This window comes from Primulina eburnea, chromosome 11 (assembly GCF_022965805.1).
Source record: "Primulina eburnea isolate SZY01 chromosome 11, ASM2296580v1, whole genome shotgun sequence".
NCBI lineage: Eukaryota > Viridiplantae > Streptophyta > Magnoliopsida > Lamiales > Gesneriaceae > Primulina > Primulina eburnea.
In genome coordinates this window covers 8,568,297-8,594,135 of record NC_133111.1, presented here as the reverse complement: position 1 = coordinate 8,594,135, position 25,839 = coordinate 8,568,297, and the positions used below count along the sequence as shown (strand labels likewise).

At 33.7% G+C, this 25,839-nt stretch overlaps 1 non-coding gene across 1 annotated transcript; it reads right to left on the bottom strand.

Moving 5' to 3' along the window:
* Nucleotides 1–23,403: 23,403 nt before the first annotated feature.
* On the bottom strand, nucleotides 23,404–23,510 carry LOC140806457 (small nucleolar RNA R71). The gene has a single exon (XR_012112531.1). It is a non-coding gene; the product is annotated as a small nucleolar RNA R71 (small nucleolar RNA).
* Between the last annotated feature and the right edge of the window lie 2,329 nt (nucleotides 23,511–25,839).

Genomic DNA, 25,839 nt, shown 5'->3' with positions numbered 1-25,839 from the left:
ATCTTTATAAGCCAAAAATTTTAATTAAATAACTTTATATTCACATTTTTACTTAATATAACAATTATGTTCCCCATCAGTTTTTTTTTCTTCAATCAGAGTAGTGATAAAGTGAGGATCAAAATGTGGGCTCCTCATCAGTTTTTCTCTTTTATTAGAGTAGTGATAAAGTGGAGATTATTTGTTCATTTGTGAACATCTGAAATATTTTATTTTAAAATATTATATTCACATCTTACTTGATATGTTCATTTCAAATTATAAACAACTTAATATAATTTAATATGTATATAATGTGAATATTGTTGTACCAATATATATATATATATATATTGTTAAACATTATCCTTAAAAAAATATCACCTCCATTAACCAATTAAAAGAAAAATTAACGTATATTAAAAATTCAAATTTTCTTCACCATGCACCAAGTCATCCCGCAATGCTTTTATTATAGTACGTAAATGGGGGGTCAACCTTCATAATGTGAGAGTCAGATTGTGTCTAGCTCAAATGTTGTGACTTTGCATCCATATATTATTATAATAATAATATCAATGTCATAACAACTATTCATGCATTTGAAAAAACCAACGAAATGTTGACATTAAATGCTTCCTATCATTAAGTTGAATTCTGAATACGTTATTGAAGCCAACCTCAAAGTTATCTTTAACCTCCCGAGAGTTCATAATTTTCAGAAATCTTCCTCATGAAAATATCTTTTCTCAAAAAAATTTCAAAATTCAGAAAACTTTATACAATTTTCAAGATCTCATCCGAGAACTCCGAAGTGCAACGTGAAGAAATTTTCCAAAGAAATTTTCATGTACGTAAACTTTCTTAAAGTTCATATCCAAACTTCAAGCTTCTTACGCAAATTTCAGAAAATGAAAAAACAAATTTTCAAGGCAGATGTATCACTGCTCTGATACCAAATGTTAGAGATTTTTCTCAAAATCATGTTTTACGTATACATGAACATGATAAAACTATATGCGGAAATGAATCGATTATTACCTTCGGCCATTGAAAATTTTTAATTTCTCTGCTTTTCCTCTCGGTTGAAGCCTTCTAAGCACTCCACCCTCTCGATAGATGGTGTATATTTCTTTATGAGATGTGTATGCTTAGGGACCTCAATCGCTCTATTTATAGGCGTTTTCTCATACCATCGATTAGTGTATCGGGAGCCGAGATTCAGAAGAAGAAACGTGTACGTATCTCAAATTTCTAAAGTTGAGCACGTTTGTCAAAATATGTAGGCAATGACCGTCGTAAATTCCTACATGATACTTCTTTTAACATGTGTCATTTTTCTTACAGAAAACATAATAAGAAACCCTTCATTTTGTTTGATGATTTACCTTTTTTTTCCTACTCCGATAAATCTCTCTTAAATTTTGAGAATTTTTACATTCCATACATCTTCCCATTTTTCGATTCATTTACTTTATAAGTTAATATTTATTTATCTATGCATGATCAATAAAATCTTAGCTATATAGTTATTTTAGATTTTAAACAACCACCTAATTAAGATGTTCTTTAAGGTTGTGTTTGGATTAAATGATTTGGATTTGAGGAAGTATTTGAGGAGATAATCTGAAATGACTCCATGTTGTGATGAATTTGAAACATCACAATGACCAAGAAATAACTACTTGGGATTTGAAGTCTCTTACCAAGTGAATTTACCCAAACAAACTAGTGGATTTGTTATTATGGATTTAAAATTTCTGACTAGAGATTCATGGATACATATGCAGCAAAATTGAAAGAACATTTGTTTCAGCAAAAATTGGTGTTAAAGAACAATTTGACATTGCATTAACTTCCTCATGAGTATATACATTTTGAGAAGTCATTATTTTTAATGATTTGAATTTCTAATTAGACTAATAAATGTTGATTAAATGTAATAATTTGTTAGCAGTTGATGAAGAATGAAAGTTTCTTCAAATAATGAAAAATAGGTTGCTGCTTATTAATTATCATGATATTGAAATTTATGCTAAACTCTTATTTTCCTTAAAAAAAAATTATGCACCGACAATATTATGATTGTATATTGATAATTTTATATGTAAGAATTATTTTGTCCGACAGATGCTCAATATAATAACAATATCAGTATAAGATGTAAAACAGAGAATTTGTATTTTATCAGAATTAAGTGTTGTGCCAGATGTTACAACATCTCGGACAACATGCAACGGAAAAATATTTTTTGTAACACAAATTCACTTAACATAAATAGATGGACAAGATTAAATATGCACATGTGCGGTGTCTTATGGCAAAAATTAATCACTAGAAAACCAAAACGTTTACACAAAAACCTATCACTAGTGATTTTCACAAAAATCAATTTCCTCAACAAATTGAGAAAACAAATGCTTTCTAAAAACAAATAACCAGAATAAAATCTAAAACAAGAAAGCAAAACGTGAGCCAAAAGGGAATCCACGAAAATAGTCTTCAGCCAACTTCTTCACAGATGTTGTCTGCAGATGTTCCCAACATTCACGGCAACACCGGTATCTGCACTCTTCAAAACAGCACGTCCCTCGAAGGATTATTTCTTTGACTTTTTCACGGCGTGCACAAGTGCATGTAAGTGTGTATGATTGAGAGAGGAGAGCACCACGAAAATCTCCACGAAAAACTCCCACGAAAAATCCTATATGTGAAATCTCTGAATTTTTCTCTTCTCTCTTCTCTCTATACACCCTCATCACCTCGCGTTGATCACCTCTTATTTATAGCTTCCATCTCTCCTAGAGTTTATCTTCCATAAGGAAATCTATAAGATATGGTAAACAAGAATTATATTAGAAACAAAATCAATAATACCATATCTCATTAAATCATTATCATAAATATTATATCTAGAAGATCTTTATCATAAAGATAATATCTAGAAAGGTAAAACAAAATATTCTATATAATCTTATCAATATGAAATTAAATTTAAGGAAGATATTATATCACAATAAAATCTTAACATAATTATCTAGAAAGGTAAAACTATAATTAAATATTATACTCAATTAATCAACAAGGAATAGATAATATTGTGGAAATCAATTTAATATGAAAATTATATTTTCCTTCAATCTCTCTCTTTTTGCCTTTCTGGACAAAATCAAATCAAACTCAATTTCTCAGTTGAACTCCAGTTAACTCCCCCTTAATATGAGAATTTTTCTCCCCCTGAATAAAATCAATTTAGTACGGGTGTTGTTCGTTGTGTTGGCAACACCTGAGACAACACGTGCGAAAATATTAACAGTTCATTAAAACAGAAACACATCAGGGCAATAGAACCTTAACAAAGCAGAACATTAAAAATGAAATCAAATAAAGGTATCTGATAGATGGTATCATTTGATCCTTTCAATTCACAGTCCCTTGAGTTTGAGTCACATCTTCTCCCCCTTTTTGTCCAGAATGAACATCCACCTCCATAGCCAGACGATAGTCAGAAACTAAGTTCTCAGATAAGACAAGATCAGCTTTAGCGAGTAATCACTATCCAAAATTATTGAATAATTGCAGTCAAGAATCATTACAAAAAAAATTTTAGAATTGAAATCCACATCGAATTAACACCACTGAACCATCAAAAATCACACATATTCAATTTTTTGTAAAATCTGGATTTTCAACGAATTTTCTCTATTGAAATACTCATACCTCATGACACAACAATATTCACAACGTTATGTTTATGCATGACCTATTTATGCCTAATAACATAATGTAATAGAAATAGAAACATGAAAGCAAATATGAGATATGTTCACAAATGAAGTGTTTTCGCAAAAGTTGGCAATATCTTCTGACAACATGTCCAATTTCAGAATTTATTTCGATTTTTCTGCAATGTTAGAGACTTATCAATTTTCATATCATAGAAGTGGTAGCTCTCACACTAGAAGAACGGTCTTCTTTAGGACTCCTCTAGGTAGCTTTTTCCAACTTCGTATGTTTTCCTTTCTGTATTAAACTCAGAAGAGGCAACTCCCACATTAAAAACACAGTCTTCATTGGACTCTTTTAGGTAGCTTTTTCCCATCGTGTCTTCTGATACAGAGCATATTGATTTTTTTTTTTCAATATTTTCAAGTCACTTTTCGTATGGGACAATGTCATGGAGTGCATGATCATTCTTCAACTACTTTTTGATTTAATCAGATTGTTAAGCATATCCAAGTGTGTTAAGTTTAGATAGAACAAGAAATTGTAAGTGCACCAGAAGATTATGCAACATTGTGATAACACATCATATAACAGTATGAATGCAAATGCAGTATGTCTAAGTTCTAGAAATGCACATGCATGTTAGGTGTTGTCCGAGATGTTGTAACATCTGAGACAACTTCTATGAATTATCAGGCAGAACACATACTGAGAGATTTCCTAAGATTGGAGAACCTCTCAAAGTCTAATGTTTTTGTGAATATGTCAGCCAGTTGGTTATTTGTACCAACAAATTCAATTCGAATCAATCTTTTTTCTACTAAATCTCGAATAAAGTGATGCCTAATGTCAATGTGTTTTGTTCAAGAGTGTTTTACTGGATTTTTTGAAATATCAATTGTACTAGAATTATCACAGTACACAACTAAAGTTTCACTTTTAAGTCCATAGTCTTCTATCATTTGATTCATCCACAAAACCTAAGTGCAACCACTTCTTGCTGCCACATATTCGGATTCAGCCGTTGAAAGTGACACAAAAAGATGCCATCATGCATTTGTTTTATTTGTAAACCAAGAAAGAAACTTAATTCACCAACCATGCTCATTTCAAATGTAGATGACATGCACTCAAAAAAATTATCAGCATGCTTTTGAGATGAGGAACCAAAGATTATATCATCAACACAGACTTGAAAAATAAGAATCTCACCTTTGGACTTTTGAATAAAAAGAGTTCTGTCTACCTCACCTCGTTTGAAGCCGATTTCAAGTAGATATTCTGTTAATCTCCCATACCATGCACTTGGTGCTTGCTTCAAACCATAAAGTGTCTTCTTCAATTTGTAGACATGATCCAAATGGTGTGGATTCTCAAAACCCTTAGGTTGTCTAACATACACTTCCTCACTCAAAAACCCATTTAAAAATGCACTTTTCACACTCATTTGAAAAATTTTGATTTTCATGTAGCATGCAATGGCTAGCAATAGTCTGAATGACTCAATACGGGTTACAGGAGCCAAGGTCTCATCGAAATCAACCCCCTCAACCTGTGTATACCCTTGAGCAACCAACCTTGCTTTGTTTCTAATGATGTTTCTTGACTCATTAGTTTTATACTTAAAAATCCATTTTGTACTAATTATGTTACCATGGTCAGGAGGTGGAACCAGGTTCCACACATTATTTCGAACAAATTGCTCAAGCTCATCATGCATAGCATTAATCCAAAGTTCATCTTTTAAAGCCTCATCAACATTTTTGGGTTCGAAATTGGATAAAAAACATGAAAATCTAACCTGTGAGTACGTAGAGCTCATGCATATAAGTCCATCCAACTTGCGGTAATCCATTTTCTCTTTATTTCGAGTTTGGACTTCTCCATGCACACTTCTTATTATTTGGGATGAAGGATGATTTTTCTAGATTTTAGTTGGAATTTTCTGTCCATCATCTACTGCATTATCATCACTATTTGTCACTTCCTCAGATCCATTGACTTCAGTGTCACGTGTTGTGCTAGATGTTGCAACATCTGGGGTAACATCTGTATTTTCCAGTGATACAGGAATTTCCAGAAGCTCATCCACATCATCCTCAACAGTTTTCTTTTTCAGATCTCCGAAACTTTCAACTTCCATAGGACCCATAAGATATATATCTAGTAACTCCAGACAGCGTGTTATCCCAGATGATGGCAACACTGGGTGTGACGCGCGAGTCTGCTTACCTTTTTGACAATCTCCGCACACAAATGGTATACCAAATGAAAGATTAGGGATACCTTGTACTGCATCATACCTACTCAAGTTCTTTAAGGTTTTGAAGTTTGCATGTTCGAGTTTTTGATGCTAAAGGTCAAGTTCGGTTATTTGCACATGTTTGCATGAAAGATCTTCAACTATTTGGTAGCAATTGTCTGAAGACCTTGTACCTTTGTGTGAGGCCCGGGGCCGAAGAGGGCGGGGGGTGATCGCCGGTGCCATGAGGTGGCACGGACAATGAGCGGCTTCTGGCAGGCTTTTAGGTGGAGAGAACATGAATGAACCGTTCTTACACCGGAGGAGAGGTATTCCGAAACTGTTCAATGTAATGGACTGTACAGTTGAAGAGGGCTTAAAAGATTTGATTGGTACTACTCATATCACGAAGGTGCATCTTCTTTTCGGTAGCTCATCATATAAGAACTCTATAGTTAAGCGTGCTTGACTTGGGGCAATTTTGGGATGGGTGACCTCCTGGGAAGTTTCCTAGGGTGCGTGTGAGTGAGGACTTAAGCACGCTAGAAAGACTCGTCTTGGTACAGTGAGGACAGTCGTCAAATCTGGGGAGTTATACTTTGGTACCCAAATTTGTCTTACTGTAGGTCGGCGGTTGGAGGTGTTGCGGGAAATGTTGGACAACATTCGGGGCAACATCTGGCTCGAATTTTGATTCATGCGATCATCCCTGACTTTAACACAGTAGGGCCTGATATGACCAGGCTTAAAGAATTAATGACATACGTACATTCGTTTTCTTTTCCTAGGAATAGGTGCCGCAGTTTGTCTTTTTGGAGGAGAGCTTTTGATAGGCGACTTGGATTCTGGTTGTGTGGATGTATCAGCCTTTTCTTTTACAAAAATAGTTGACTTGGAAGATTCACCAATTTCGAACACGCTGTCTTTGAAGACTAAGCCTTTCTTGTTATCTTTTCTTATTAAAAGTATGGAATCAAGCTTGGATGTGCTTGAATTAAACTTGGACAAAGTTTCAGTTGTCTTTTGAAGTTCTTCTTTGGTTTTACCAAGTTCCAAATCCTTTTTGATCAAAATTACCTCAAGTTTGGCAACTACGGCTTTTAGATCAATGTTCTCCTTCATAAGACTTGAGTTCAACTTGTTTCTTTTTGTCCAATCATCAAACAACTCTTCATAAAGCTTTTGAACACTCTCAAGAGTGATTCCTTCATCATCATTTTCTGATTCATCATCTCCACTCAAATTTCCAGAAGTTTTGGATTTCAAGCATACTGAATTTTTGCAGATGTTGCGGCCAGGTGTGGCAACACCTAGGGTAACACATAAAGGATTCACCTCCAACCAGCGATTTTTCTGTTAATAGTGCAGTCAGGGAGGTTTGATCATCTTCATCAATAGATTTCTCTTCAAGATCAGATTCTTCATCACTTAAAGACACATTATAGCCTTTGTTCTTTCGTAATCTGTTATTGTCCATTAGATAAATTCTGTCAAACAAAACAAAAACCAGAATCAACACTTACTATATCAAGAGTAGGCTCTGATTCAAATTTTTAGGATTATTTTGTCTGACAGATGCTCAATATAATAACAATATTAGTATAAGATGTAAAACAGAGAATTTGTGTTTTATCAGAATTAAATGTTGTGCCAGATGTTACAACATTTCAGGACAACATGCAGTGGAAAAATATTTTTTGTAACACAAATTCACTTAACATAAATAGATGGACAAGATTAAATATGCACAAGTATAAATACTTGTGTGGTGCCTTATGGCAAAAATTAATCACTAGAAAACCAAAATGTTTACACAAAAACCTATCACTAGTGATTTTCACAAAAATCAATTTCCTCAACAAATTGAGAAAAAAATACTTTCTAAAAACAAATAACCAGAATAAAATCTAAAACAAGAAAGCAAAACGTGAGCCAAAATGGAATCCACGAAAACAGTCTTCAACTAACTTCTTCACAGATATTGTCTGCAGATGTTCCCAACATTCACGACAACACCCGGTATCTGCACTCTTCAAAACAGCACGTCCCTTGGAGTACTTCTTTGACTTTCTCACGGAGTGCACAAGTGCGTGAAATTGTGTATGATTGAGAGAGGAGAGCACCACGAAAATCTCCACGAGAAACTCCCACGAAAAATCATATATGTGAAATCTCTGAATTTTTCTCTTCTCTCTTCTCTCTACACTCTTCTCTCTATACACCCTCATCACCTCACGTTGATCACCTCTTATTTATAGCTTTCATCTCTCCTAGAGTTTCTCTTCCATAAGGAAATCTATAAGATATGGTAAACAAGAATTATATTAGAAACAAAATCAATAATATCATATATCATTAAATCATTATGATAAATATCATATCTAGAAGATCTTTATCATAAAGATAATATCTAGAAAGATATAACAAAATATTCCACATAATCTTATCAATATGAAATTAAATTTAAGAAAGATATTATATCACAATAAAATATTAACATAATTATCTAGAAAGACAAAACTATAATTAAATATTATACTCAATCAAATCAACAAGGAATAGATAATATTAGGGAAATCAATTATATGAAAATTATATTTCCCTTCATTATATATAGACTGTTGCAACTTTTGCTTACCACAAGTATACAGTGTCAAATTTAGTATATAAATGAGAAAAAATGTCATTCTCACATGGAGTATATGATTAAATTTATACTAAGTACCATAATTAGAATAATCAAACTTTATTTAAAAAATTCAATAATGATCTCAATGATAAACCAATTAAAGAAAACAAAGGCAAATGCACAGATAAATAAATTCAGTAGAGAATGAATCTAGATATGCAATTTCACTTTATCTCCACCATATTAAATTGTTACTACGACTACACTATTAATTAAAACCAAATTGTTTATTAACCACGAACTAAATCCTTCTACTCCTCTCCAGAGTGGTAAATAGATATATATTATTTACTACTGATCGTTAATGTTAGGTTTATTTTGTCCGACAGATATCAAAAATAATGAAAATATCATAATAGGATATAAAATAGTGAATTTGTGTTTTGTCAGAATTAGGTGTTGTTCCAGATGTTACAACATCTGGGACAACATCTACACGCAGCGGAAAATTAATAACACAAATTGACTTGAAACAAATAGATTGACAAGATTAAATATGCACAAGTATAAATACTTGTGCGGTGCCTTATGGCAAAAATTAATCACTAGAAAAACCAAATCGTTTACACAAAAACCTATCACTAGTGATTTTCACAAAAATCAATTTCCTCAACAAGTTGAGAAAACAAATGCTTTCTAAAAACAAATAACCAGAATAAAACTAAAACAAGAAAGCAAAAACGTGTTGCTAAAAAGTAGATCCAAGAGAAGCAATCTTCGGCCAACTTCTTCCCAGATGTTGGCCACAGATGTTCTCAACATTCACAGCAACATCCGGTATCTGCACTCTTCAAAACAGCACGTCCCTCGAAGGATTATTTCTCTGACTTTTTCACGGCGTGCACAAGTGCGTGTAAGTATGTATGATTGAGAGAGGAGAGCACCACGAAAATCTCCAACAAAAAACTCCCACGAAAATCACCTCACGTGAAAACTCTTCACGAAAACTCTCCACGAAAATTCTACACACAAACTCTCTGAATTTTTCCCAAGAAAATTCTTTCTTTAAAGCTCCCAAGGAAATCACCTCCACGAAAATCCTGTACGTGAACTCCTCCACTAAAACTTTCTCTCTCTACAATCTTCTCTCTATTCACACTCCATCACCTCACGTTGATACCTCTTATGTATATCTTTCATCTCTCCTCAAATTTATCTTCCATAAAGAAATCTATAATATATGGTAAACAAGAATTCCATTAGAAACAAATAAATAATATCATATCATGTAAATCACTTTAATAAATATTATATCTAGAAGATATTTATCACAAAAATAATATCTAGAAAAGTAAAACAAAATATTCCACATGATATTATATCACAATAAAATCTTAACATAATTATCTAGAAAGGCAAAACCGCAATTAAATATTATACTCAATCAAATCAACAAGGAAAGATAATATTAGGGAAATTATTTAAGATAACATAATTATCTAGAAAGGCAAAACCACAATTAAATATTATACTCAATCAAATCAACAAGGAAAGATAATATTAGGGAAATTATTTAAGATAAGAAATTATATCAATTAAATAAAGAAAACATATTTCCCTTCAGTTAATATTCATATTGAAAATCTAGTACCAAACAATAGATGCAGGTGTTATTCTTACCAAGCTTTAAATGGGGTGATATGTCATTTAAAACTGTCGTAATTGACAGTATTGTTGAAAGTGGGTTCAAGGACAACGATTTTAAACCGTTGTCGTAGCTATATATTACGACGGGTTTTGAATTAGCGACGATTTTTTATATACCATCGCTAAAATTAGCACCGGTTTAGTAAAAAACCGTCGCTAAAATTAACGATGATTATTGACTAAGTCGTCGCTAATTAGCGATGTTTTTTGCTAAACTGTCGCTAATTAGCTACAATTTAGTCATAATTCGTCGCTAATTTTTTAAGTAAAAAAATTATAATTTAATAAACCTAACAAAAAAACTTACAATCTTTCTAAGCTAATAATATTCATAATCTTAACTAACACTTAGAAAATTCCCAAGAATTGAAGCGAAAAAACTTACTCTAAATCAAAACTAAATTATTTATCATAGATGTGGAAGGTTTTTGGTAAAACCGTCGCTATGAGTGACAGTTGTATCAAGCAAAAACAGTCTCTATTAGCAACGTTTGTTTATTAAACTATCGCTATTTGCGATGATTTAAACAAATTGGCGACAGTTTTTGTTTAAACCGTGTTATTTTAAAAATTGCAAAGATTATTAAAACCGTCTCAAATTTTAAAAAAGCAACGGTTCAATATTAGCGACGGTTTTTGTTTAAACCCTAACTAAAAATAGCGACGGTTTTAATAAAACCATCGCTAAATATTCTCTAAAACAAAAACAATTCACTAAAACCGTTGTCGTTTCTCCAAAAAAGCACGCTAATCCACAACGGTATAAAACTGTTGTCAGTTTGTCCAAAAAACACTGTTGGAAAATGAATTTCGGATGTTTGACAAACTGAGTGTCTAACTGATCTAAAAAGAATGATAACTGATCTAAAACATGTTGTCGTTAACTGAAGAAAAACACGCAGATTTTCGAAGGCAACTGAACCAACAACTGAACTACGCAGACAAGTGATTGATCAGTTCTACAAACAGTTGTGAGCTTCTCAACTATATTATATCAGTTGATCCCTCAACTGACACATCATCAGTTAAGACATTCAACCGACAAAAGCTAACTGCAACAAGTAGTGGGATCACCGCATTTCAGAAAAGCTGCAGTGTACGACTGTCAGAATAATGTTGACGTGGCATGCAATGGATAGAAATGTTCAAATTGTATTTAATATTACCGTTGGAAGGAAGCCTATATATAGCAGAGAAGATCAACTGAAGAAGTCACTCAAGAATCTTTGAACCCTCGAACTTTTGAATCCTTGAACGCGAATACTTGAAATCTATTCAGTTACTCTGCTGAAATTTTTGTAAACAGAAAAGCTCACGCTTATTGTATACATTCATAGCTGCTAGGCTATAATATGAGCTTTCAACACAAACTGTATTACTCGATCCAAAAAAGATCAGTTGTGCTAGATTCATTCAGTTCTATTGATTTCTGAAAAACAAGTTTGTAACTAAGAGTTTCGGTTTGGCACTGTTAAGTCCAAAACTGAAGTGGTTCTGTATAAGTGTTTGTATCGATCAAAATCTTTTAGTGTATATCCTATCCTTGAGATAGAAGTGGTGATGTAGGAGTGTTTGAAATCTCCAAACATCCATAAAATCTCGTGTCTTATTATTTCAATTTATATTCTATCTATCATTGATTTTATTTTGGCACAACTATTTGTTAACTGATTGATATTGACTTACAACATTCTCGAGTATCAATTTTTCACTAAACTGACTCATCAGTCGAAAAGGTTTTGTAAATCGTAAGTGTTTATTCAACCCCCCTTCTAAACACTTTTCCTCCCTTAACTGATCCTATCAAGTGGTATCAGAGCAGTTGAATCTTGTTCCAGAATACTTCCATATATACAAACTGTTCAATATGTCTTCATTCAACAAAATTCCAATGTTCTCCAGAGAAGACTTTGATGATTGAAAAATCAAAATGCAGGCTCATCTAGCTACACAAGATGATGACATGCGGTACGTTATCACAGACAGACCCATGAAGATATTGAAGACAAACACAGCTGTAGCCATAATTTATGGGGCACCACATCGTATTGAAAAACCCCAAGATGAATGGATAGCTGAAGACAAGAGAAAAAGCCAACTTTGACAACATGGCCAAAGACATCCTATACAAAACGCTAGGATAAATTCACTTTCAGCAAGATAAAAATGTGCAAACCTGCCAAAGAAATATGGGAGAAACTGATACAACTTTGTGAGGGCAATGAGCAAACCAAAGAGAAAAAGCTATCTATTGTTGTTCAAAAGTTTGACAACATCAAGATGAAGAATGATGAATCCATGCATGAGTATGATGAAAAAATCAACAGCATTATAAACGAACTGAATGCACTCGGCAATGTGTATTCAAACAAAGAGATAGCACTGAAAGTTGTCAGAGGTCTTCCCATGGAATGAGATGTTAAAACTATGGGAATGAGATAATCAAATGACCTGAACAAGGTCGAACTTCATGACATGTTTGCTGACTTAAAAGCCTGCGAGTTTGAATTGCAAACTAAAGAAGGGGAACATTCTACATCAGCTGCTACAACTGCCTTAACAGCTATCAAACTGGAACCAACTGGTTCATTTGACAAATCTGCTGATCAGATAAGCAACGATGCTATGTTTTTATTGTCAAAAAATTTGGAAGATTCATGAGAAGAAACCAAGGAAATTTCCAAAGACAGTATCAGAAGAATCATTCCAAAGAAGAACCTAATGCTTACTAAAACTGTGGCAAAACTGGTCATTTCATGCTGACTGTCCCAAGCCTAAGAAGGAAAATCGTGGCTCAACTGAGAAAGGAAAGAAATCCTATGAGCACAAAAGAAGATCAAAAGACGACAAGAAATCTTACAGAATGAAGCATAAAGTGCTTCTAGCTGAGTAAAGCAAGTCAAAATGAGCAGAATCTGACAGCGATGATTCAGATTCTGAGAGCTTGAGCTGCTCCAGTGAAGATGACAAAGAAGTCAAGCATCTAGTGACTGATGACACATAACTGGAGTCAACTAGTCAACATGTATTCGACTTTAGCTCAACTGATTTCACACGTGACGAACTTATTTATACACTTCATGACATGGTAAATGAATATCACAAGCTTGCCTTATCTTTTGAGAAGCCCAGAGCAAAGCAAATTGATCTCATAGACAACAAAACTGAAACTGATGAATCAGCTGATTTGTTGAGTCTTAAAAGGGAGATTGCTGAGCTCAGTGCTTAAAGAAGCAAGAATCAATTGATGATCCAGTAGTTGATGCTTGAAAATTAAAAGCAAACTGAGCTTATTAAAGCATGGAACAAATCATCTGTTGCATTATCTGAAATGCAAGAGAAACAAAAATCAGTTATTGATAAAACTGGTTTGGGGTTCAGTGACCAAGATGAAACTTCCACCAGTGATACTCAAACAAAACTGAATACGAACAAAGGGAAATGTATTCACTTTGTAAAATCGGTTATGGTACAAGAACAACAAGAGCTAAGTAAACCAATTATACATCCTATTGAAAATAAGAACAAGGCTAGAAAATATGGTATTGGTTTAGCCCAAAAATTTCAACTGACCCAAAAAGCCAGTCATCAAAAGGGTTCAGTAATAAATACTTGAACTATTCAAATGACTACTCCAATTACTATAACAGCAAGCCAGTTCAGAAAAGATATCGGCTGAATAACCAGTTGAAAAAGGCTAAAACTCATATTGCTTCATTTGCACACTACACATCAAGCAAACACAAGACGAGAAAAACTATCCGGAACACAGCAACCGAAAAGTCAGTTAGACTTGTCGAAGTCTGGGTTCCTAAAGGACTAATCAGTTTAGGACCCAAATAGTTGTGGGTACCAAGATTATATATTGTGTGTGATTGAAGGTGAAATGTACAAACAAATAATCAATCTGGTAAATGACAGGGGATGCAAGTTTGCTATCCCAACTTATCAAATCCACTGGTCCAAACATCAGTTTTGAAAACAACTCCAAAGGTAAAACTATGGGTAAGAGTAAGCTTATCCATGACAATTTTACGATTAAAAATGTTTTATCAGTTGAGAATTTGAAGTATATCCATGGTAAGAGTAAACTTCAAGGGCTTGGTATGAACTCTTTCAAAATTTCCAACTGATCATGATTTTACTGTTGGATCAGTTGATAAGACTCTGTTCAAATTCACTAATATTGATCACATTTTACTTGTGCAAATATATGTTGGTGATATTATTTTTGGGTCAACTAACACCAAATTATGTGAGAAGTTTTTCAAGTTAATGCAGGAAAAATTCGAGATGAGTATGATGGGTGAACAAACATTTTTCCTCGGTCTGCAAGTGAAGCAACTGGAGACTGGTATCTTTATCAGTCAGACCAAATGTACGAAAGAATTACTTAAGAAATTTGGCATAGAAACATGTTCAGCTACAGGTACTCCCATTAGTTCATCAATCAAATTAGACAATGATCAAAGGGGAATATCAGTTGAGACGACATTATACAGAGGTTTAATAGGTTCATTATTTACATAACTGCTAGTCGTCCTGATATTATATTTTTTGTTTGCATGTGTGCTAGATTTCAGGCAGATCTTAAGCAATCGCATTTTTCAGCTGCCGAACGTATTTTAAAATATCTTAAAGGCACACAAAATGTGGGTTTATGGTATTCTAAGGATTATTCTTTCAATTTAGTTGGATATTCAGATGCAGATTATGCAGGATGTAAACCAGATCGTAAGAGCACCAGTGGATCATGTCAATTTCTAGGAGACAGACTGATATCTTGGTTCAGCAAGAAGTAAACATCCATATAAACTTCCACAACTGAAGCAGAATATCTTGCTGTTGGAAGCCGCTGTGCACGACTGATCTGGATTCAGCAAAAACTGAAGGAATGTGGATTCATTGCAAAAGAACCACCAATATTTTGTGATAATACAAGCACGATTGCAATTACATACAACCAAGTTCTTCACTTCAGGGCTAAGAACATTGATGTCAGGAATCACTTCATCAGAGATCATGTTCTAAAGAAAGCAATAAGGCTGGAATACATCTCAACTGAACAACAAGTAGCTGACATCTTTACCAAACCAATACCAGAGGCTAAGTATTCTCATTTTCACAATATTCTTGGTTTAATTGATTTATCTTAATATTTGATGATGCTATAATAGTTGTCATTTTCACTTTTATAACTGTTCAGTTAGTTACTATCAGTTGTCATTTTTTTTATAATAACTGTTCAGTTAGTTACTATCAGTTGTCATTTTTTTATAATAACTGTTCAGTTAGTTACTATCAGTTAATTGTTTGTCAGCTGATATCAGTTCATTTGCATAAAAGGAAAGAACAATGAATCAAAACAAAAAATAATAATTTATTGATGATAAAATCGAAACCAAGTTACACGATCCATTTGTTCTCCAGCGACATCTTGCCAAACAGTCAACCAGTTAGTCAAATTATGACTGTTGATACTCGTGAATGCTTCCGAAGAAGATATACTTTCAAGCAATACCACTCCTTCTTGAGCATCAGATGAATCAGCACATCACCTTTAACAAGCTCGGACATATGATCGACTTCTGCAAGTCTCTTATACTTCCTTGCAGTTGATCTCTGCTTCGTAGTAGCAGGAAACTCACCACTGTGAATTGATCGGAGGTCATAAACGGTGGTCCAAACAGACATAGCTTTTGAAAAGACATACTCCTCAACTAATTTATTGTTAGAATGATGTAAAACAGAAAAGCTCACGCTTATTATATACACTCATAGCTGCTAGGCTATAATTTGAGCTTTCAACACAACTGTATTACTCGATCCAAAAAAGATCAGTTGTGCTAGATTCATTCAGTTCTATTGAGTTCTTAAAATAAGTTTGTAACTAAGAGTTTCAGTTTGCATTGTTAAGTCCAAAACTGAAGTGGGTCTGTACAAGTTTTGTATCGATTAAAATCTTTTAGTGTATATTCTATCCTTGAGATAGAAATGGTGACGTATGAGTGATTGAAATCTCCGAACATCCATAAAATCCCGTGTCTTATTATTTCAATTTATATTCTATCTATAATTGATTTTATTTCCGCAGAACTATTTGTTAACTGATTGATATTGACTTACAAGATTCCCGAGTATCAGTTTTTCACTAAACTGACTCATTAATCGAAAAGGTTTTGTAAATCGTAAGTTTTTATTCAACTTCTCCCCCCTTCTAAACTCTAATCCACGATGGTTTTTGTCCCTTCTAAACTCTAATCCACAACCGTTTTAACAAAAATCGTTGTCGTTTGTCCAAAAAACACGCTAATCCACAAAAGTTTTTGTTAAAACCGTTGTTAAAAGTAAAAACACAACGGTTTTCCAATAAAACCGTTGTCTTTTGAGTGTTGTTGAAGGCATATTTTCTTGTAGTGTTCCGAACAATATAAACACCAAAGATGTGTTTCTTACGATCGCAATTTCGATTCCCTCTCTTGAATGATGAATATCAATTATTTGTTCAATGAAATTATGTCCGGCAATTCGAAAGCCTTACTAATAGGTAAACACAAATAAACGACAAGAAATTAATTTATGAATGTATCAATAAATCAAAACATAGCCTCGACCTAGCTATATTGATATCTAGAAATAGGAACTAGTTTATAACAAAAAAATAAAGACAAGGTATGTTTAAAGATCTAAACATTAATCTAAAAAGTTTAAGAAGAGAAGAACACTAGTAACGAAGCCAAATTTGTTTCTCCGTCCCTGAAATCAACGTATTTTTCTTTGTTGCATGCTCTTCGCCTTCAAAATCTTTTTCGTGCAATTCTCTCAATCTCTCTCTGTGTTTTTTTGTGTGTCTCTCTTCCCCTCCTCCAAAAATCTGATGGCATCTCAAATAAAACTCTCCATGATAGAGTTTTCACAGGCTTGGACTCTCAGTTAATTTTTCACAGAAGTCTTTGACACTGAGATGCCGAATAGTTGGCGCTGAGACTCCTAATTTCCACCCCAAACGGTAGCATGCATGGCCTAAGCGCTAAGGCGCCTAACAAGTGGTGCTAATGTGTCTGTCTTTTATCAGTCATTGGCTCTAAGGAGCATATTACGGTGTTGAGGCGCTGAAGCCACTAGTTTTTGCTTTGTTTTTCCATAGATCAGACGCTTGGCGCCTAGACTCGACTTCGCACATATTTTAAACTCGTTGTACTTTTCATTCCTCATCTTCTTAGTTTTATCTCTTCCTTTAAACACTTCAATCATCTTTTAATTCTTTTATCCTGCAAGCACAATACTAAACAAAACCATGTATAATTATGTCCAAAACTTGCATAATTCAGTTTGATTCTTAGCACTAATTAAGTGCAAAACTTGCACTGATCATAGACATTTGATTTTCCCTTTATTTGAGCAGCATGAAGTACTCAATTCAAAGCTTGTTTATCGAAATAAAAATGTACCCATGACCAACATGAATAACAGATTGCGTTTTATTTAAATTTGTTGATTGCAAAAACAAAATGATCTTGTTATCTAAGTTATTATTTGGTGCACTTGATGAAGGCAGCACGATACATAATTTTTATTCATTTTATGTTTTTCTTATTTTTCGTTTTGCTAATGAACCATGTCTTTGGCTCAAGTAATTGTGTGTATTTATTTGAACATGTCATTTAAGATATTATAAAATAGTAAACACGATAATCATAAAATTACAAACACATTAAACAGTATATTATTATATTTAATTATACATTAATATTTTTATTTTATCACACTTATTAATCATCTCTTATACATCTATTAAGGAATCACGTGCAAAATATCGGGTTCCTAATATCAAGACCCAATTTAAATGGGCCGTTTAATACCCATAACTTTGTGGTTCTTTTTTCCTTGAGAATTCTCACGTGCTCATCATTTGCTTCTATGGATGAGTCCAAATAAATTAATCAATTCGATTACCTGTATATATTTTGGAAGTATTGGGAATGACTATAATTTGTACGTACGTATTTTCTGTTTCACTCGTCAATTTTGATAATTGTCACACAAGATATAAAAAGAGTATTAGCCAAATGTTGGTCTATTAGTTAAAAGCATTTACTGTCATTCAAATCTATATCTATATACTAATACTAATACTAATATAAATATATGAATGTAAATGTTCTTACCTTCATTTAATAATAATCATTAATACATATTTTCTTTTTCATATATTCTTTTAATAATAATCATTAATACATGTTTTCTTTTTCATATATTCTTTTAATGATAATCATTAATATATTTTTATTTTTAAATTTAAAATTAATTACTATAATATTTACATTGACATCAAATTCACAGAAAATCACGACGAATAGAGATGAGTGTGATTGAATAAAATTAAATTATTAATAAATATTAAGGTTATATAAAACATTTTTGTCCCATTTAGAATGTAGATATATTTAGATTACTTATGTATCAACAAGAATACGTGATTGAGAGAAAGTATTAGTATGTAAGTGATTTCATTGCAAACATTTAAGTTTTTTAATCAATTTTTAATATATGATGCTAAATACATATTACTAAATAATATATTATCTAATAATCTATTAATTATATGATTTTTATTTGTGAGCTTACTATTATATTATTCTTTTGTTTTACAATTTGTCATGTTAATGGTGTTATTTAAGTCATTTTTATCTTAGTTTAATAAGATTATTAATAGTGTATTTAACTCAATCAAACTAATTATTATTTTAATTTATTTTTAAATTTAATTTTAATTACTTAAATTTATACATTGTCGTCAAATAATAATAGGAAGACAAAGGGAGATGAGTCGGATTCAATAAAAATAATTATTAATAAATATTAATGTCATACAAATTTTTTTTCTCCCATTTAGAATAAAAATATTTTCAGATTCTATATGTATCAATAGAGATATGTGATTGAGAGAAATGTTTGTCTGTAAGTGATTTCAAACACTGTTTTTAAGTTATTTAGTCAATTTTTTTTACAAATGCTGCTAAATAAATATTACTAAATAATATGCTCCATTTGATCATTTTGTGTTCTTGCAATGAGAGGAGTTTTTTTACCCTAGCGTTAACATGTTTGATTGTTATATGTCATTTGTATTGATCATGTAATTGTGTTTGGATTGTTAATGTGATTTGTTTGTTTGCACAAATAAAAGAGAAAACAAAATCAAATATCCAACAAAAATGATTATTTTTCAATTTTTTATTGTTGAGATATTTTGTTAATTTTTAAACACATAATACATATTTTCTGTTTTCTTAGATTACTTAGTTTGAAGTGACTTAGAAAATATTTAAAAAATTGAAAAATTTCTTCGTTTTTACCTTATGTCTCAGAAAATCAAGAGATGATAATTTTTATTTATTGGGGCAAATGTATTTTCAAACTTCTGTCTATAAATCAATAATTAAATTTTTTACGACATTATTATATTCTCTAATCAATTTTTTTTACTTAGATTGATAGAAGGCATTTTAATTTGAGTTTTTATGTTCTTGCTTATATTATTTTTGTAATATTATTTATTATGAAAATAATAGGTGAACTACAAATTTGGTAAGTTTAAGAGTTCTTTGATGAACGACAAATATGGATAAATTATTAAAATATATAATATCCCGTAGATTTCTGGCATGCGGTTTTGTTCTAATTCAATGATTATGCATGATTCTAAATTTTAATTATATCACAAGTTAACGCATGCTTTGTTGTTGCTAGATATATTTTGTCAATAATCTAATATTTTTCTATGGTTTAAGAAAAATTGTGCGACTTTGTATTATATATTTACGGCTGCTTTTCTAAATAGTTTTATTGTGATTTCAAGGCACCATTTTTCACTTGTGTTTTTTTAAAGAAGTGGAATGAATATTTATAAAACGATGACATTAATAAGGCATATTCTCTTTATTTGAAAAAATATTAGAAAATTTATACAAATTGTGAATAATATGAGTTAATATTTAATTTAAGAGTGATTTATGCTTTTTATTGCTCGTATATACTTCAATTTCTTTGTTATATTACTAAATATATTATTTTTAAACTTTGAGTTATCATTTTTTTCTTATCGAGGTTGTTTATGTTATGATTTTTTTATTCGTTTTGGTTAGTATTGTTGGCGGTAATTGATTTCTCTGATATTATATGATGTGTCTTGTTGTTTATATAAAAATAAATATGAGAGTACACCAATCAAAGTCACGTATTTTGGGTCTTTTGTTCTACGAAGAAAATAATAAATGGTTTCTGTGAATTATATAATTTCTTGGGTTTTCATATATATAGTCTACGAAATGCGTCAAATTTTGAACAAAAAAGTTAAGACAAACATAGTGGATGAAAAAAAAAGAGACATGTTAAATAAAAAATAATGTTGTGTATTACTATGTTGGGTGCAATAATTGTCCCTGCTTGGTATAGCGGTCGAACCGTGGTTCTTGAGCTGCTCTGCGGTTTAAAAGATTTGAGTTACACCATTACTACTAGCTATAGCTTATGGTAAAGCGGCAAACGCTCGGTCCTACAATTAGTATCAGAGCCAAAGTCACAGGTTCGATTCTCATTGATTGCAAGGAGTGCAATTATTGGGAGGGAGATTGTTGGGTGCAATAATTGTCCATGCTTGGTAGAGCGGCCGAACAGTCGTGCTTGAGTTGTTGTGCGGTTTAAAAGATTTGAGTTGCACCATTACTACTAGCTATAAGCTTTTGGTAAAGCGGCAAGTGCTCGGTCCTACATAGTATGTCCTAATTTCTGTATGATATAATTCAAGCACATTTTTTTATAGATATTTGAAATTAGGTCCAACTAAGTAATATGAAATATATACATATATATTAAATCATATTTAAAGCAAAATGTTAAGATCAAGAATGATTCATATTTAAATTTTAACGAAGCACAATGAAGAAGAAATTGAAAAATTGTATGTGTACGTTGATATGACTCGTTTTTACGTGTTTTTAGTGTTGGTTTTGAGTCGCATTCATGCATCATATTAGTTTGTTTTAGTTTAATTTAGCAATTATTTAGCATTATTTAGCATATGACTGATCTCGTGTATTTTGTGGTTGTTTTGTAGGAATTGGACCAAAAAGTGAGATTTTATATGTCAAAGCAGCGAAGAGGTCTCGCTAGGGCGGTCAAAAGTGACCGCCCCAGCGAGCATTTTAATTTGGTCGAGTAATTATTGCGCGAGTATCTCGCTAGGGCGGTCCAAAGTGACCGCCCCAGCGAGAATGTTGGTCTAGCCGAGGAGTTTTTGCGCGAACCTCTCGCTAGGGCGGTCAAAAGTGACCGCCCCAGCGAGACCAGAGACATGGCCGAGGATTTTTATTCGAGAACCTCTCGCTAGGGCGGACACTTTTGACCGCCCTAGCGAGCCGCGAGATTTGAAAAGATTTGTTTCACTTTTTATGGACTCAATCCGACACCATAGACCTAATACACGAGAGGGGCGCCGTTTTTCAGTCTGACATCATTATTTTCAGCATATTTTCTTGGAGAAGAGGCTAGGAGCAAAGGAGATTTCGAAGACCTCGAGATTTCCACGCGTCGTGGCCGTCATCCGTCGTCATCTTTAGTATTTTCATTATTCAGTTTTCATTTCTTAGATTGTTGTTGGTTTTTACTATGAATTCTAGTAGCTAAACTCTAGATTTGTTGGGATTTGAGGGGATCCTACCCCGTACTCGTTGTTTAACATTATTTCTCGACGTTGTTATGAGTGATTTGTTTATGCTATTGTTCTTTCTTATTTCAATCGAAGCCTAGCTAACTTCCTTTGATTATTTCATGTTGTTAATGATTTCGATAGAATAATTAACAATAAGATCACATAGTATAAATCACGGATTTACAATTTTAGTAGATATAAGGATTTGGGTACGTGTCGATAGTGATAGTTCACTCGGATGAAAGCTAGTGGATTCCATAGGAAGTAATGCAATCTTGAACTGTTAAATACTTGAGGACACTTGAGTACTGCATGTTTATGATTAGTATTAATATCGCTCGACAGAGTATATTAATTAGTCTAGGGAATTCCGTCGAATGCACGAGTAAAAGTCGAGTGTAATTGTTTAAACACGAGTGGTAGGTGAACTGAAAATTCCCAACAGATTCGTTTCTCATTTGATTTTTAATCCAAATTAATCATTGCTCTTTTGAACACATTTTCTTTGCATTTTAATTATTTGAATTGTTTAATCTACATTAGTTTAATCATCAACTGCAATTTATCGTTGCTAAAGAGATTTTATCTGAAAATAAAAAGAGTGTGACGCAGTCCTCGTGGATCGATACTCGTATTCACTTACGTTTATTATAACTTGACTATCGTGCACTTGCGATATTTAAATCGAGCTTTCATTTATAAAACAAATTTTGGGACCATTAACTGTGCAAGTTTTGCTCGATCAAGTTTTTGGCGCCGTTGCCGGGGACTGTTGATTCACGATCTTTTTTTTTATTTCTCATTTAAATTCTTTAGTATTACTTATTTTATTGCTATTTGATACTCTCCTTGTGTTGCAGATTTTTCTGGTGGTGCATGCGAAGATCACTCGAGTTTAAGCTTGAGCCTTTTGACCCCGAGATTGAACGCACAGCTAGACGTCGAAGACAACAACAAAGACTCAAAGAACAGATGGAAAGACACGAGCAAGAACGTGGAGAGGAACAGCGTGACAATAGACAAGTTGAGATACCACGTCGCATTCCAATGTTGGATTATGCACAGCCGTCTCTTGATGGAGCACGTCCAAGCATCGTAAGACCAGTCATCCGAGCTAATCAGTTTGAGATCAAGCCAGCTATCATCCAGATGATTCAGAACACTGTTCAATTTGGGGGAAGTGCACTTGACGACCCTAATTCTCATATAGCTGACTTTCTTGAAATTTGTGATACTTTTAAGTTTAATGGCGTGTCTGATGATGCTGTTCGTTTGCGCTTATTTCCATTTTCACTGAAAGATAAAGCTAAGTCGTGGTTAAACTGTTTGCCTGTAGGGTCTATCACTACATGGGAGGATATGGCAAAGGCATTCCTGATCAAGTACTTTCCTCCGTCGAAGACTATGAAGCTTAGAGCCGACATTACTACGTTTGCTCAATATGAGAACGAGTCACTTTACGAGGCATGGGAGCGCTACAAGGACTTGTTGAGGAGATGTCCACACCATGAGCTACCGCTTGGGTTAGTTGTTCAAACTTTCTACTATGGTCTGATTACTCCTAACCGTACTATGATAGATGCTGCTGCATGTGGTAACTTACTGAGAAAGACGGCTGAGGAAGGATATGAGTTATTGGAGGAGATGGCTGCGAGTAGCTATCATCCTCAGTCTGATAGGCAGAGATGAGGTGCTGGAGTTAATCAAGTTAATGATTTATCGGCGGTTTCAGCACAGTTAGAGGCTTTGAATAGAAAGATTGATGGGATGAGCATGAGTGGGTCGGCTATGCGTCTGCAAGAAATTTTCTGTGATAAGTGTGGGGGTGAGCATGACGTGCAGGATTGCCAAGATGGCAATCCTATTTTATGTGCCTGAGGGAGCACCGGTGAAACAAGTGGGATTCCAGAACCGTCCTAGAAATGACCCTTATTCGAATACATACAATCCGGGATGGAGGAATCACCCAAACTTTTCGTGGGGAGGCCAAAACAGCCAAAATCGCCAACAAAGAGGTCCACCATATGGGATGCACCAAGGATTCAAGCCAGAGCCGTCTCGGGAGGAGAAGTCCAATTTAGAGCAAATGATGACTAAATTTATTTCTGCAACAGAGACGAGATTTCAGAATCAAGATGCATCCATAAAGGGGTTAGAGAATCAAATTGGACAATTGGCTAAGTTGATTGCTAATAGGGAGCAAGGAACTTTGCCAAGCAACACAGAAACTAACCCAAGAGAACATGTGAAGGCTGTGGAATTGCGTAGTGGAAAAGCACTCGAGTCTAGTGAAGAAAAGACCAAGCACGGTGAGGATGAGGTGGAAACTCGAGGAGGTAAGTCTTCTAACTCTACATCTACACCTATTGCACAAAATAAAATTGTTATCCCTCCACCTTTTCCTGCAGCAATGAAGAAAGCTAAATTAGATGCACAATTTGGTAAATTTCTTGAGGTATTTAAAAAATTGCATATTAACATTCCTTTTGCTGATGCTTTAATGAATATGCCAAGTTATGCAAAATTCTTGAAAGATATCTTAGCGAATAAGCGGAAGCTAGAAGATCATATGACGGTGAATTTGACTGAAAATTGCTCCGCTTTAGTTCAAAACAAGATGCCTCCTAAGCAAAAAGATCCAGGGAGTTTCTCTATACCTTGCATTATTGGTGACATTAATTTTCATAAAGCTCTATGTGATCTTAGTGCGAGTATTAATCTGATGCCTTTTTCTGTGTTTAGGAGACTTGGATTAGGTGAACCCAAAGCCAACTAGGATGTCGTTGCAGCTGGCTGACAGATCTGTCAAATATCCACGTGGGATTATCGAAGATGTTTTGGTGAAAGTGGATAAGTTCATTTTTCCTGCAGATTTTGTGATACTAGACATGGAGGAAGATTTAGAGATGCCTTTAATCCTAGGGAGACCGTTTCTGGCTACAGGGAAAGCACTAATTGATGTTGAAGAGGAGAAGTTGAGACTGAGAGTTGGAGAAGAAGAAATTATTTTTGATGTTATCAATACTCTCAAGCACACAATGCACAATGATAGTTGCTTTCGTATTGATGTCTTGGATTCTCTTGTTTGTGATTTTGTGCAGGATGGATTGAAAGAACCATTGGAGGCCACTCTCACTACTGAAAAGCAGGAGGACGAGCTAGACGAGGAAAAGATGGAGATGGTAGCTCATTTGAATGCCATTCCACCTTGGAGAAAGCAAGTGAGGCTTAGACTAGAGGAATTGGGAGACAGAAAAGATTTAATGCCTCAGAAGTCAAGCCTAGAGGAGCCACCTACTTTGGAGCTCAAACCACTACCTCCACATCTTAAGTACGTATATTTAGGAGAAAATAATAAATTGCCTGTTATTATTTCCTCTTCTTTGACAGATGATATGGAGAGTAAGCTCATGGGAGTCCTTAAGGAGCATAAAGGAGCATTCGCTTGGAAGGTGTCGGACATAAAAGGATAAGTCCTTCGATCTGCATGCACAAAATTCTGATGAAAGATCAGTACTCACCTCTAGCACAACCACAAAGGAGACTCAATCCAAAGATGCAAGAGGTAGTAAAAGCTGAAACAATTAAATTTCTGGATGCAGGTATTATCTATCCTATCTCTGATAGTGCGTGGGTAAGTCCTGTACAATGTGTGCCTAAAAAGGGTGGGATTACTGTTATCACTAATGAAAAAAATGAGTTGATTCCCACTAGAACTGTTACGGGTTGGCGTGTGTGCATAGATTATAGGAAACTGAATGATGCAACCCGTAAAGATCACTTTCCCTTGCCATTTATCGATCAAATGATTGAACGATTAGCAGGTCATGAATTCTATTGCTT